This window comes from Podarcis liolepis (assembly GCF_965112155.1).
Source record: "Podarcis liolepis genome assembly, chromosome: 3".
Taxonomy (NCBI): Eukaryota; Metazoa; Chordata; class Lepidosauria; order Squamata; family Lacertidae; genus Podarcis; species Podarcis liolepis.
In genome coordinates this window covers 113,261,409-113,276,276 of record NC_139557.1, presented here as the reverse complement: position 1 = coordinate 113,276,276, position 14,868 = coordinate 113,261,409, and the positions used below count along the sequence as shown (strand labels likewise).

General features: G+C 48.6%; 1 long non-coding RNA gene across 3 annotated transcripts in view; it reads left to right on the top strand.

Moving 5' to 3' along the window:
• The window catches only part of LOC310702976, a 75,011-nt gene that overhangs the window by 39,295 nt on the left and 20,848 nt on the right, over window positions 1-14,868 (top strand). Inside the window, exon 1 of one of the 3 annotated variants that reach the window (XR_014523856.1) lies at window positions 7,336-7,514. The exons of the other annotated variants lie outside the window; for them this stretch is intronic. This is a non-coding gene — a long non-coding RNA (uncharacterized lncRNA). Of the gene's footprint in view, window positions 1-7,335; window positions 7,515-14,868 lie in introns of those variants that run through there. 3 annotated transcript variants of the gene reach the window in all.

Genomic DNA, 14,868 nt, shown 5'->3' with positions numbered 1-14,868 from the left:
TCCAGGGCTGGAAAAGAGGTATCCTGACAGTACTGGGATATTGCGGCAGGACTTAGCCCCCTGTCACACATCGAAAGTGGTGAAGAAATTCATGGCAGAGCAGGAAATACATGTACTTGATCGGCCAGGGAATTTCCCGGACGTAAATCCCATTGAGAATTTGTGGGCTATATGCAAAAGTCGCCTCCGTGCTGTAGACTGTACGACTATGGAGAAGCTCCTTCAGGCGCTGATTCAGATGTGGTACAGGGATCCGAAAATCAACAGTGACTGTTCGAAACTATAGTGGTACCTCAGGTTACATATGCTTCAGGTTACAGACTCCACTAACCCAGAAATATTACCTCAGGTTAAGAACTTTGCTTCAGGATGAGAACAGAAATCATGCTCCAGCGGCGCAGCAGCAGCAGGAGGCCCCATTAGCTAAAATGGTGCTTCAGGTTAAGAACAGTTTCAGGTTAAGAATGGACCCCCAGAACGAATTAAGTACTTAACCCGAGGTATCATTGTAGTAGACTCCACGCCAAACTGTGTTCAAATGTTGCTTAAAAATAGCAGAGGTCATATCTGTTACTAATGTACGTACAGTCATGCCTCATGTTACGTCCGCTTCATGTTACATTCTTTCAGGATACGTCCCACGGTGACCTGGAAGTACCTGAAAGGGTTACTTCCGGGTTTTGCCGCTCGTGCATGCGCAGACACGCGAAATGACATCCCGCGCATGAGCTGAAGCGGTGAATTGCAACCCACGCGTGCGCAGAAAAGGTTGCATTCGTTTCATGTTGCGAACGGGCCTCCAGAACGGATCCTGTCCGCAACCAGAGGTACCACTGTATATGTGAGTTTTGTACAATAAGCTACTTTGTTTGTTTCAATTAATTTGCACAAGGGTGTATAACAACATATTCCATTAAAAGCTTTGCAAGCTGGAGAGAAGCATCATTCAGTTCTATCAAGTGTCTCTGAATGAGGTATCTGCCTCGTTCAAGTCTATGTGAAAGATATTTACAAAGAGCCTAACCTCCTTCCAAGTTCTGATCTTGGAAAGAGCCAGAGAACAACTGGTGCGAAAGTGAACAGCTACCCATTAGTTAAGCAACGGCCACACTCAGCGCCTGCCTTGATCCATTATGAGCCTCCCAGGGCCCCCTTGGCAGTCCGTCACTAACAGCCCCGAAGCAGCAGGAATGTGGAAGGAACAGGTGCTGGGGCTTGCCACAGCTGGGACCCACGCTGCGCAAAGAGAATAAGTGGTGCTACTGCTGTTTTTCCAGCAGCCTTGAATGAAGCCACCTACCTGAAGACGCTTAATTGTTTGACTCGCCTATAGATTTTCTTTTAAATGCCGGGTGCTGGCAACGTTTAACTCCTTCGGCTGCTGTCGACAGGTCCCTGGTGTCGTCGCCTTTCCCTAGCATTGTTTAAGGCAGTGTTTCCCAACCACTGTTCCGCGGCACACTAGTGTGCCGCGAGATGTTGCCTGGTGTGCCGCGGGAAAAATTAAAAAAATCGAAAGATTTTTTTTTTTTTAAGTCAAATTTTCGATTGGGGCGCCATCACTAGATGACCCCTGGGGTTCCCTCCCTCCCTCCCGCTCTGCGCCTCCCTCCTCCTCCTCCTCCGGGGAGGCCCTTCCTGGCTCTCGGCCAAGGCTTGGCGGCTGCCACTCACTCACTCGCTCGCCCACCCGTCCCTCCATCCCTGCACCCGGCCTCTCCCCCTCCGTCCCCGGCCTCTCCCCCTCCGTCCCCGGGGGCTGACGGGATCCGTAGTCCCCTCGCCCTTGGGCTCCGCGCCCGCGCGGGATGCGCGAACTACGTTTCCCAGTGTGGCCTGGCGGGCCGGGCGTTTTGCTTGAAGCGCTCTTCTCCCGGCCATGGAATGAGCGCAGCGGCGGCAGCCGGGCGGGCAGGGGCTCTTCCGTGCATACCCCGCGCAGCCTACCTGCGCCCCCGCGGAGATCGGGCGGCAGGATGGAGCCCGGGGATCCCCGCGGAGGCGGAGCGGCGGAGGCTGCCCCCCAGGTAGGGCTGCGTCGGGGGGGTTATTTTTGCAATGCTGCATCCGCGCCGGAGGGGACGCATCGGACCGCGAGGAGACCCCTTGGCGGGCGTGCAAGGCAATGCATGCGTGCAGGCGTTGCATGGAGTGCAGTGCAATGCAATGGCAACGCGGCGCCCTGCATGCATGCATGCAACTTCCACCGGTGCTCCGGACTTGGCAGGTGAGGGGGGTCCCCAGTGGGCGGCAGAGAGAGCCGGGAGGGCGAAGGGGAGCCGGGGGGGAGCAGCGCTGCTCCCCGAGCCGAGCCCGGGGGGAAACTTCGGCGTCGCTGCACCGGGTGTTGGAAGCGGAGGCTGGCGGGGGCCCCTCACCTGCAAAACCTGGTCGCCTCTCATATATTTCGTGCATTGCATTCATCGCCCGCTTTCTCCTCCAAGGAGCTCCCGGGGGCGCGCGTGGTTCTCCCCATGTTATCCTCGCAACAACAGCCCTGCGAGGTGGGTCAGGCGAGTGGCCCAAGGGAGCACCCAGGGATTGTCCTGGCCAGGTGGGGTGATTTGAACCCTGCTCTCTGCCTGGTCTTCGTCCTCATTTAGCCCCCACATGTGCATGACTGTGCATGACTGAGGTTTTCCCCCCTCATCTTGGCTATGGTGTGAGTCTGTCCTGTTAATTAATGGGGTTCTGCCTTCGGAGAAGATGAGCCAGCCCTCAAGGAGGTGATTATATAATTTGCTAGCAATTCATGTCCCTCCCGGCGTGACGCTGCACGCTGACGTCACGGGGCTGTAATGGTGGTGTGCCTCAAGATTTTTTTCATGAAACAAGTGTGCCTTTGCCCAAAAAAGGTTGGGAAACACTGGTTTAAGGATCCGGGAAAGGTCTCTGGTCTCTGTAATATGGAGACCTGTGTATGTGTGCCGACAAATGCAGACTGTCAGGTGTGCGAGCAGGAGCCAAGCCCTGTGACCAATAGGGCTCTGCAGGACTGGGGCCTTCCTAAGTTTGTTCTGAAGAGGCAAGGCGTGGCCGCACAGGTGAGGCCGATTGGTAACTCACAAGGGCCGGGAAGGGATATAAGGTCAGCATTTTCCCTTCACCTCTTTGCCACAGCAACACGTTCCCTGCCTTGCTGCATTTGACTCCCTGCACCTTGGACCCCTGACTTCGTGACTTCTTGCTTCTGGATCCTCGGACTCCTGACTTCGTGACTTCTTCCTCCTTGATCCTCGGACCCCTGACTTCGTGACTTCTTGCTCCTTGATCCTCGGACCCTTGACTTCGTGACTCCTTGTTTCTTGATCCTCGGACCCCTGACTTCATGACTCCTTGCTTCTTGATCCTCGGACCCCTGACTTCGTGACTTCTTGCTTCTTGATCCTCGGACCCCTGACTTCATGACTCCTTGCTTCTTGATCCTTAGACCTCTGACTTCGTGACTTTTTGCTCCTTGATCCTCAGACCCCTGACTGTGTGACTCCTTGCTTCCTGACCCTCAGACCCTTGGCTTCTTGACTCCCGGCTCTCTGACCCTCGGACTCTTGGCTTTCTGACTCCTGGCTTCTGGACTCCTGTTCCTGCTCCCACCCTGCCATCTTGCCCCCAGTCCCTACGTCCTCAACCGGGACTTCAATTGCCCATGAACCGGACCGTGACACAGACCCTCCAAGTGTCCCTATGTTCCAAGGACAGCCCTGGATTTACAGAAGCCATTCCGGTTTCTGATTTGATGCCAGAATATCCCGCTTTTCCTTAGGATGTCCCTATTTTCATTGGAGAAATGTTGGAGGCTATGGCAGGCTGTCCTGTTTTCATTGGAGAAATGTTGGAGGGTATGGAGTTTCTGCTACCCGAGCCATCAGAAGGCAGCCTTGCATAGGCTGTATATCGTCTCTTGGGCTGCAACCACCAATTCCTGTTCAGCCTCTCTCTCTTTCTGGCTGGTCGAAGTCTTCCCATTTCCCCAATGAGGCTCTGCTCTACAGGAGGAGTGGTAGATATAGCCAGAAGATCTGCTTCTTGGACTTTGATATCTAGAGTCGCAAGGGGAGGCCGTCCCTCCTCCATCCCTTAGTTGCCAACTTTCCTGTCCCATCCCCCCAGTCTGTTCCTTCTTCCTTCTTTTTCCTCTTCCATCTGGGGCCACCAAACCATGCCAGATCATAATGGAGCTCAGGGGCCCATGACAGCAGTTGCTCATCATCTGGGAGCTCTGCTGTTAATGTAGCAAACATACTGTGCATGGAATCTGTGATTTTGTGAAGATTCACAACCTTAAAATGATAAAAAAAGGAAATTCCACCCACAGTACATTCACAGCTTATCAGCAGAGTTGCCAGAATATCAACAAGTGGTGCAAAAGTAAAGAATGGACAGGTGAGGGGTGCAGGTATGTTACTTTTCAAAAACATATTTCAAATGCCAAAACCTGAAAACGCTGTGTATTAATAAGAAAGGTATTAATTCTTATTTCATTGAATTATGTAAAAAATAAATAAAAGGGCATGCAATTGCAATGTGAAAGCATAATTGCTTTCACTGTTGAACAAGATAAACAGAGAACAATTTTTGCTATTCACTATTACGAAGTGAATTTCTCACACTGATATCAGCAAAGAACTTTGCACTTGCAGTGATAACGACTCCGCGAGCGACCTCTGGGTCTTCAGTTCCTTTTAAGACATTTAAACAGTGTGCTGTTTTCTCAAATATCTCCAGATTCCAGACATTGTTACACCACGAAGAAGACAACTGCAAATTGTCAAATGCCTTCCGTTTTTCAGAAATGGGCATTTGAGCAACTGCCTTAAGAGTTCCTGGGAATGAAAATAAAAATAAAAAAGGGATTGTTGCTTTGTTTTTCTGACCCTTCAGTTTAGATATAAAAAACTTATACTGTAATGACGACCCATGAAGATACTATGGCCATGCTAAATTCACTGATGTCCTACCAGGCACACTAACTCTAGGGGATGGAGGTGTCACCAGTCCCCTCAATATTCCTTAGCGGGTGACTCAGCCCCCCAATATTGAGGGAACAGAGGAGGCAGAGAGTGTTGAAGGCGCAGCCATTGAAGCTGCACAGCGGTGGGCAAGGCCTTCTCCTGAGGATGCGCCTCATCCCAACAATGTGTCATGCGTCACATGTGTGTTGTCACAGGCACACATTGTGCCACAGCCCCTCAGTTTACAGCCCAAGGCACCACCTCTGTGTCCTACTTTTCTGGGCCAACTGAGGTGGCAAATGGATGGACTTGTCTTTAAGTTGCCAGGCTCAGTATGAGCAAAATAGAGCCCTTCAGACTCAAGTCTCCCGTTTCTGAATGAGCTGAACCCCATCTAAAAGCAGGGTTAAAGTTTTGGGGAAGTTCCAAAAAGTTTACTGTGCATTTCTGAAGCAACTAAAGCAGATGGGAGCCTGTGGCCTTCCAGAACCTGTTGGACTTCCAATTCCCATCAGCACCAGCCAGCATGGCCAATGGTCAGCGGCAATGGGACTTGTAGTCCGGCAACACTTGGAGGGCCAGAAGTTCATTTAACAATGACAAAGCCACTTCCGACCTCAGGAGGAGGTGGTGTTGCAGGCTCACGCCCCCAACACCCGCACGGAGGCTGGCTTCCAGCCCCCCGCGATCAGGGGAATCCTCGGGCCGCGTCATCCCCTGGCCAGCCAATCGGCTGGCTCAGGGGGTGTGGCCTGCCTCATTTGAGGCAAGCGCGGCCCGGGATCTCCCTCTTTGGCCCTCAGCTTTTTAGGTTTCCCACCCGCCCGCCCTTCAAGGTTTCCTTTCTGACCTTGTTATGGACCTCGGTTGGTCGCCGTTGAGGGGCCTGGTAGGAATTTTTTCCACTTGGCAAATTGGCACTGGCCATTTGGTTTTTCACCTACCTCGTAGCAAATCGTCACAACTTCCTTGGTTTTGGCGGTTAGGCATTGGTAGGGGTATTGTTATGTAGATGTGTTAGGGGGGAGGAGCGCCATCACCTCCCCCAAATATTGAAGGCTAGTCCGGTAAAGGACTCCGGGGGGCGTGGCCCCATCCGAAGCCTATGGAGACCAGGGCCCAAGGCATGCCCCCGAGTGGTGACCCCGGGGGAGTCCCTAGTTGATGTGCATCAGCAGGGCTCCCCCTGCTGGTGTTAATCCTTCCTGGTCTTCAAGGAAACAGGCTGAAGCCGGATAGTCGGATAGGACCAATGCCTAAGCCAATACCGCTCTTTACCTGTAACCAATAAAGTTGTGGCCTATTTTAGCCCATTAACCCAAATACTTGTGTCACGCAGTGGCGTAGCGTGGGTTGTCAGCACCCGGGGCAGGGCAAGTAATTTGGCGCCCCCTAACCCGTGGATTTGCGCCCCCTAACCTGTGGATTTGCGCCCCCTAACCCTAACCCCCAGATGTTGCGGCCGGTGCGGCCGGGCCCCCCTGCACCCCCCACGCTACGCTACTGGTGTCACGTGTCGTTATTTCCTACTGGTGGGAGGCGGGAACTCGCCACGCAACAAGAAAAAGTATACCTGTTATGGCTAGTTGAAATAAAACACTTAAACAGTACCTTTTCCCCCATCAAAGCTTCTTCTGAATGAATGGTTCCAAGCTTTTCTTGAATAAGATAGCAGGGGACTCTCTTTCCGCTTCACACAGACCCTCCGAGTTAAAAGACTGGCTCTCTTCAGAGCATACTCTCTCTCCCCTCTTTTCTTTGTAGTGTTTTGGGAATTTGCGCACTCACTGCTGCTTGGAGTCAGTCTGCAAACTTCCGCTAACAATGCAATCAAGTAACTTCCATTCCCTGCCTCCTTTTTAGCAGATTGTAGAATAATTTAATAATAATAACAGTAATAATAACAATAAACGGGGCGAGGAGAGGAGGGGGAAGACCCTACAGCTTTGACAGATGGTACTCAGCGCTTGACTCCTGCTGAGCTCAGCAGGGCCGATGGTTTAGCACTGTCAAAAAGACTCTTGCCTATGAAGTGGATAACAAAGTGTGGGCTGCCAGCCCCCTTTCCTATAGAAAAGCTCGGTTGTTGTAACATGTTGCTCGTGCCTTTCTTTCGCTGCGGTGGGGGGAGCTTAAAAAAAGAGAGAGACAGAAAACCTTCTGAAAGCTTTCGGCTGCCCTATGCGGTGGGCAGATGCTTTTGTGCTGGAGAAATTGGGAAGGGAAATCAAAGAAGCAGGAAGCGATGCGGCAGGGAGGGAACTTCGGAGGCCCAGGCGAGCTCCGGTGGCGAATTTGGAAGACTTCAAAGAGGATTCCAGCTCAAAGGGAAGACCTAGATATTGAATAGATGCTGTCTAGTGTCAGGGGTTCTTTCCCTTTGCCAAATGAACTAATGCCAAAAAGCAAAGTGGACTTGGGATATAAAATGCTGCTTTAGCAGAATTTTCGCTAGCGACCTCTCGGCTGCAAACCTGTTGCCATCCCGCCGTGTTCTCTGTCTCTTCAGACATGCCCCCACCCGCCTGGCCAGATTGGGAGCATTGCAAACCATCCTTTCTGGTAAGCCTGAAAATCTTTTTTTTTTATGGGGTGAGGTAGAAAGTTATGTTAACTGTGCAAGATGTAACCTTCCCGCTCTGTTACAAACACCTTGATTTTCCTGTTGTGGAAGGAAGAGTGTTGGCCCACCCACCCCCAGTCCCAAAAATGTATGTTACACTGAATGCCCAAAATTAGGTGGGAGGCTGCACTGATAGGCGAATAGTTCCAGTAGAGAACGCTGATCAGATGTTTGAGCAGCTTCTTGGAGAAAGTGTTGCATAGTTTTCTTGCATATTCAGTGGGATACGTGGATTGTAGAGGGTTCTTAATTCTAAGACCCTTGGGTATAATGTCCAGGTTCTTGCATTTAGTAAGAAAGAAGATATCAGTCTGTACCTGTGCAAGTTTCTTGGTGAGGTTGATGGACTTCCATTTCATGCGGCTCAATGTGGTGCCTTCCATGGTTCCATGGTTAAGAGTCGTCAACAGGCTCATCTCAGCTATCTGCCAATCTCCCATTCCCACCACCCTTCTGAGTAATACCCCTCCCCACCTTCTCACTATATAGAAGGATCTGGCAACTTCTGTTTCAGTGTATCTGAAGAAGTGTGCATGCACACGAAAGCTCATACCAAGAACTAACTTAGTTGGTCTTTAAGGTGCTACTGGAAGGAATTTTTTTATTTTGATAGGCGAATGTTGACAATCCCAGATTAATTTTGAGCCGACATGAAAATGGATATAGATGGAGACATGGATGTATTTCAACTCTTGGAGAGTACACAAGTAAGCACTTGTCAGCTGTCACCAGTGTATCTGAGTTTTTGGAGATTCACCTGGTTCATCCAGGATGGTCAACATTTGCAAACTGAATGCCAACCACCAAATTTTGGGTACTCTCTTGGTGTAGTTATAAGGCAACCTGCTAAAGAACTGCCACCCGCTGGTGACATTCAAAATCCAGAGTTAATTCTATAATGTCACGCTGCTAAAAAGTTTTAATTTGGCTTCCTTTTTTGGCACGTGAGACGCAAGGGCATGTTGAAATCAACAGCGCGTACTCTTATGTAGGGTTGTTCAGGGTTGAAACGCCAAAAATATAGCACACTGCTCAATATGTCAGTTCTCTTTATACTTCTCCATGGACATAATTTGCTTCAGAAAAATTAATGTGGCATTAATAACTGAAATATAATTTGTGGCGTAAGTTGAAAAGGTCCAGTCCCTGAGAATATCTAGGTAAGAGATCTTAGCCGGCAGGTATATAAAGGAGGGGATGAATAAGGTGGGAGCTGAATGGCAATGAAATGCAAAAATTACAATCCTTTATAACCCTACACAAGTTTATTTTGCTATTACTTTAAAATTTGCCTATTGTTTCTATAGAATTGTAAAGGGATGAGCGCACTCAGTGAAGAGCTTTTGAGTACATGTAGTTTGCTTTTTGATTCTAAGGAGAGAAAAACATAGTATTTTGGCAGAAGCATATTCCATTTTCTGAGGGCCACTCCAGATATCCTTTTTTATTGTGTATTCATGATGACTTGTACTCATGGTGCTATCGGGGTGGTTATACAGAATCCTGCCTCCTATACTGCTTGCACCATCAAAACTTCCAAGACATGCTTCCTTTCCCATCTTTATATGCCCCATAGCTTCTTGCTGAAATTCTTGAACATTTCATCCCACAAATGCACAGCGGAGGGGGGTAGTCCTGCTTTTGTTGCACTATAGTTCAAGAGCTGGGGCATGTGGGGGGTTAGGGGAGGGGTAATATCGCTGGTGAATGGACGCGGGTGGTGCTGTGGGTTAAACCACAGAGCCTAGGACTTGCCGATCAGAAGGTCGGCAGTTCGAATCCCCGGGGTGAGCTCCCGTTCCTCAGTCGCTGCTCCTGCCAACCTAGCAGTTCAAAAGCACGTCAAAGTGCAAGTAGATAAATAGGTACCGCTCCAGCGGGAAGGTAAACGGCGTTTCCGTGCGCTGCTCTGGTTCGCCAGAAGCAGCTTAGTCATGCTGGCCACATGACCTGGAAGCTGTACGCCGGCTCCCTCGGCCAATAAAGCGAGATGAGCGCCGCAACCCCAGAGTCGGCCACGACTGGACCTAACGGTCAGGGGTCCCTTTACCTTTAATATTGCTGGTGGGGGCACGTCATGCTCATTCTGGGGTAGTTCGGTCCCCACCCGGCACTCAGCTCTCACCTGTGGCTCCTAGAAGTTGTCAGCATGTGACAACGGCTTCGACTGGCCGGCTAAAACAGGTGAAGATAACTCATGGATCTCAAATGTTCTGTGAGGTTGGGACTTACTCTGCATGTGAAGACAGGCTCTCATGGATGGAATAGATGAGACCAATAGTGGGTCCAACGGTCGAGAAGGTAGTTTCTTCATGTGCTGTAGAGGGAAAAGAGGGGCAGATGGGGCTCATCAACCTGGGAAGGCAGCCCATCTAGGAGAAGGAAAGCTCTGATCTTAAACCTCCACTGCCTTGCAGGATACCTTCAGGAGTAAAAAACAGACCAATCTGAAGAGGCACTGAAGTGACATAAATGCAAGGGGTGGAAGGGACATTTTTAGGGGACAGGAATGCTTCACCTGTTCTGTGTCTTACCATTCTAACCCCCCAAATCTGCCTCTTTTGGGGGGTAACTTTCTGCCATTTTGGCTTACCCCTCAGAGTGAAGACACCATTTACACCAGGGAGAAGACTGTCTGTGGGCTTCCCCTCCCACCCAGTGGAAAGGGGACCAAAACACAACCACTCTACCAAATTCACACAATTTTTTTCTGTTCTCCAGCCAGATAATAATAATAATTAATAGTAATTTATTTATACCCTGCCCATCTGGCTGGGCCTCCTCAGCCACTCTGGGCGGCTTCCACCAAAACACAATAACCTATTAAACATTAAAAGCTTCCCTAAACAGGGCTGACTTCAGATGTCTTCTAAAAGTTTGGTAGTTATTTTTCTCTTTGACATCTGGTGGGAGGGCATTCCACAAGGAGGGTGCCACTACAGAGAAGGCCCTCTGCCTGGTTCCCTGTAACTTGGCTTCTTGCGGTGAGGGAGCCGCCAGAAGGCCCTCGGCGCTGGACAGAAATGAATGCGTGCTTTACTGGAAAATATCATGCACAAATGCATTGTGTTTGGGGAAGCTGGTTTGCAAAAGTGTTTCTTTTAGGAGAGATTGCATATGAAAATGTGTTTATTGGGAGAAATTCAAACAAAAAAACTGATGATTTTCAGGAGGCCTTTTTTAAATCGTCACCGCCACCACCACTGCAAACTAATGTGGAAACGCTGACAGGCCTTTGCAGCTATTTGATTTTTATTTGGATCAGCCAGCCACCTTAAGGATCATCAGTAGTGTTTATATTTAATATTTATTTCTTAAATTGCGTTTTATGTTTTAACATTTTATGCCACCCTGATGTTTCATCCTACATTGGTACAGAAATGCTTTTTTTTAAAAAAAAATGCATAGAACTGAACTTAAGATTGCAAAAATGAGAAACCAAATGCCATATTTTTCGCTCTATAAGACGCAGCAGACCACAAGACGCACCCAGTTTTTGGAGGAGTAAAACAAGAAAAAAAAAAATTCTGAATCTCAGAAGCCAGAACAGCAAGAGGGATCGCTGCACAGTGAAAGCAGCAATCCCTCTTGCTGTTCTGGCTTCTGGGATAGCTGCGCAGCTGGCATTCACTCCATAAGACACACACACATTTCCCCTTACTTTTTAGGAGGGAAGAAGTGAGTCTTATAGAGCAAAAAATACAGTAGATCTGCCCATCTCTAGGCACCTTTCGCTTCTGCTTGGGAGCTCATGAAATTGTTAACTCCATTGTATTTTCTTTTTTTAAAAAAAAAAAAAATCTGTGTGAGCTACTTTGATGACCCAGTGTGGAAATATTTCCACGAATAAAATAAATATAGCAATTGGTTGAGAGGGGAGCTATTCCCTCCTTAGGTGCAAACTGCCCTCTGCGGAGTTGGGAAGAGGCCCAACGCCAGAGTCTCTGTCTGCAGAAGCCCCAAATCTCCACCTCACCCCTTCTCTAGAGAAATCCCCCTCCTCTCCGCTCCAAGCTCCATCTCCTAGTGAAAGCACAACATGCTGGCAGGTGGCGTTTGGACCCAGGAAGCGAAATCTCTGGACCCTGCGTCTGTTGCACCTGCCGTTCTGCGGCTGGGGTCTCTGGCTTTGTTGACTAGAAAAAGAAACAGGGCATCATGCCAGGAATTCATGTGCCTTCTGAGCCAGATCCCAGTTGCTAAGGGGCTTGGGGAAGACATCAAGAGAGAAGGGGGGGAAATAAAAAATAAAAGTAAATCTTGTTTTTCCTTTTTCACAGAGAGAGGTGTGGGCAGATTGTATGTTAACAAGGAGAGGGAGGGTGTTCTCAATCCCATTTGGAGAAGGGCGGTAGCTCAGTGGCAAAGCATCTGCCTTGCGAAGCAGAAGGTGTCAAGTTCGATTCCTGTCATCTCCAGGTAGAGTTGGGAGAGAATCGCTGCCTGGAAACCCGGAGAGCTGTTGCCAGTCTGTGTTGCCAATACTGAGCTAGACCATCAGAAAGTGTTTATTTATCTGGCGGCGGCGGGGGACCAGACCCAGATTTAAATATAAATTACTAACAGATTCAAAAGAAGGAGGGGGATTTTCTCTGCCAGATTGGAAGATATATTTTGATGCCGCAGCCCTTTGTTGGGTTAAGGAGTGGATTAAATTAGATAATGCTGATGTTCTTGATTTGGAGGGGTTCGACAATGTACAGTGATACCTCTGGTTAAGTACTTGATTCGTTCCGGAGGTCCGTACTTAACCTGAAACTGTTCTTAGCCTGAAGCACCACTTTAGCTAATGGGGCCGCCTGCTGCTGCTGCGCCGCCAGAGCACGATTTCTGTACTCATCCTGAAGCAAAGTTCTTAACCCGAGGTACTATTTCTGGGTTAGCGGAGTCTGTAACCTGAAGCGTATGTAACCCGAGGTACCACTGTATTCAGTTGGCATGCTTATTTATGGTATGATAAGATAAAGGCTCATAAAGGCTTTAAAAACCAAATAATTAGAAAATATACAATGTTTGGATAAAATATAAAGATCTCTTAGAAAGGAAAACACCTAGGTGGCTTTCACCAATGGAAGCAAAGGCCCAGAAGAAGTTAAATATGGAGAGTACCTGGTTGAGATATTCTGATTTATTGTTGGAAGATAAGGAAGGATACAAATTAAGACCATTTGAGCAAATCAAAGATAAATTGGATTGGCTACATTATTATCGGATTAATGAATTGTTTAAACTTGACAAGAAAAATGGTTTTGCGTCAGAAAAAAACAAATTGGAAACGGAGTTGTTAGATACTAATGTTAAAAAATTATCAAAAATGTATAATTTGTTGTTGGAGTGGCACACAAAGGGGGCTGGATGTGGCCCAATCGCCTTCTCAATCCGACCCGCGGACAGTCCGGGAATCAGCATGTTTTTACATGAATAGGATGTGTCCTTTTATATAAAATGCATCTCTGGGTTATTTGTGGGGCCTGCCTGGTGTTTTTACATGAGTAGAATGGGTGCTTTTATTTAAAATGCATCTCTGGGTTATTTGTGGGGCATAGGAATTCATCCCCCCCCCCCCGAAAATATAGTCCGGCCCCCCACAAGAGCTGAGGGACAGTGGACCGGCCCCCTGCTGAAAAAGTTTGCTGACCCCTGAGCTAGATGGATCAATGGTCTGACTTTGTATCAGGCAGCTTCCTGTTTCTATGCTCCCTTGTTCGGTAATTAGTCCGGGAGGGTTGGGTCTCATTAGAAAAAGGTCTCTTGATAGCTGGAAATCTCTCTCTGATTTTGAATGGGATACCCATCAATGTTTGGTGACACAGAGAGATGCCCAAATTGCTGTCTAAGTGGCCTGATCCATAGGGAAACTGACTACCAAAGATAGGCGATGGCCTGTACATTGTATTAATTGTGCGAAGAATTTGTTTTCTGCCTTATCTTTTTCTGCTATTGCATTTTTGGTATGATTGTTGTTGTTGTTTAGTCGTTTAGTCTTGCCTGACTCTTCGTGACCCCATGGACCAGAGCACGCCAGGCACTCCTGTCTTCCACTGCCTCCCACAGTTTAGTCAAACTCATGCTGGTAGCTTCGAGAACACTGTCCGACCATCTTGTCCTCTGTCGTCCCCTTCTCCTTGTGCCCTCCATCTTTCCCAACATCAGGGTCTTTTCCAGGGAGTCTTCTCTTCTCATGAGGTGGCCAAAGTATTGAAGCCTCAGCTTCAGGATCTGTCCTTCCAGTGAGCACTCAGGGCTGATTTCCTTCAGAATAGATAGGTTTGATCTTCTTGCAGTCCATGGGACTCTCAAGAGTCTCCTCCAGCACCATAATTCAAAAGCATCAATTCTTCGGCGATCAGCCTTCTTTATGGTCCAGCTCTCACTTCCATACATCACTACTGGGAAAACCAAAGCTTTAACAATACAGACCTTTGTTGGCAAGGTATGATTGTAGTGACTGCAATGCTTGCTCATTTTTAAGGTTATGGTTATTGTGAGCAGCTTTGAGCTCAACATTGCTGTTGGAAAAGCAGAATGGAAATATCAAAAGAGGGAAGTCCGTAGTCCCAGGGTTCAAGAGAGGCAGGAAGGCAAAGTGAGACAAAATCAGCACCTTAGAGAGGAACTAATGCGTGGGTTTCCGGACCACAGCAACTCGGCAGCAGAGGCAGAACATACAAGTTGCCTCAGCAATGCCCTTGAGCAGCTGGCAGATCTTAATAGCAGAGGTGGGGAACCACAGACACTGGAGCCCAATGTGGCCCTCTAGCCTCTTTCTGGTACGCTCCCTCTCCCCAGACTACACCAATCACTGGCCCTGCTTCCGACCCTGGGGCTTCCCTCCTGCCCAGATGGAATATGTCCTTGAGTTCTGATCATGTCTCTGCAAAAGGACAGAGGGGGTTGTGTGAGTGCATGTACTGTGAAAAGGTGAAATTTGCGTTCATTGCTCCACCTACGGGTGCCTCCAGCCCCGTCTTGAAGAAGATAAGGATACACGAATGAGATACATTATATATAGATATACAGATGAGATGGAGATATGGATATACAGTCATACCTCGGGTTACAGACACTTCAGGTTGCGCGTTTTCGGGTAAGGGACGCGCCAAAACCCGGAAGTACCGGAACAGGTTACTTTCGGGTTTTGGCGCTCGCGCATGTGCAGAAACACTAAATTGCGCTTTGCGCAGAAGTGCCGAATCGCGACCCACGTGTGTGCAGATCTGGCGATGTGGGTTGCGAGCGCTGCAGGTTGCGAATTTAAATAATACTAATACTAGATAACAAACAATGTCGTGA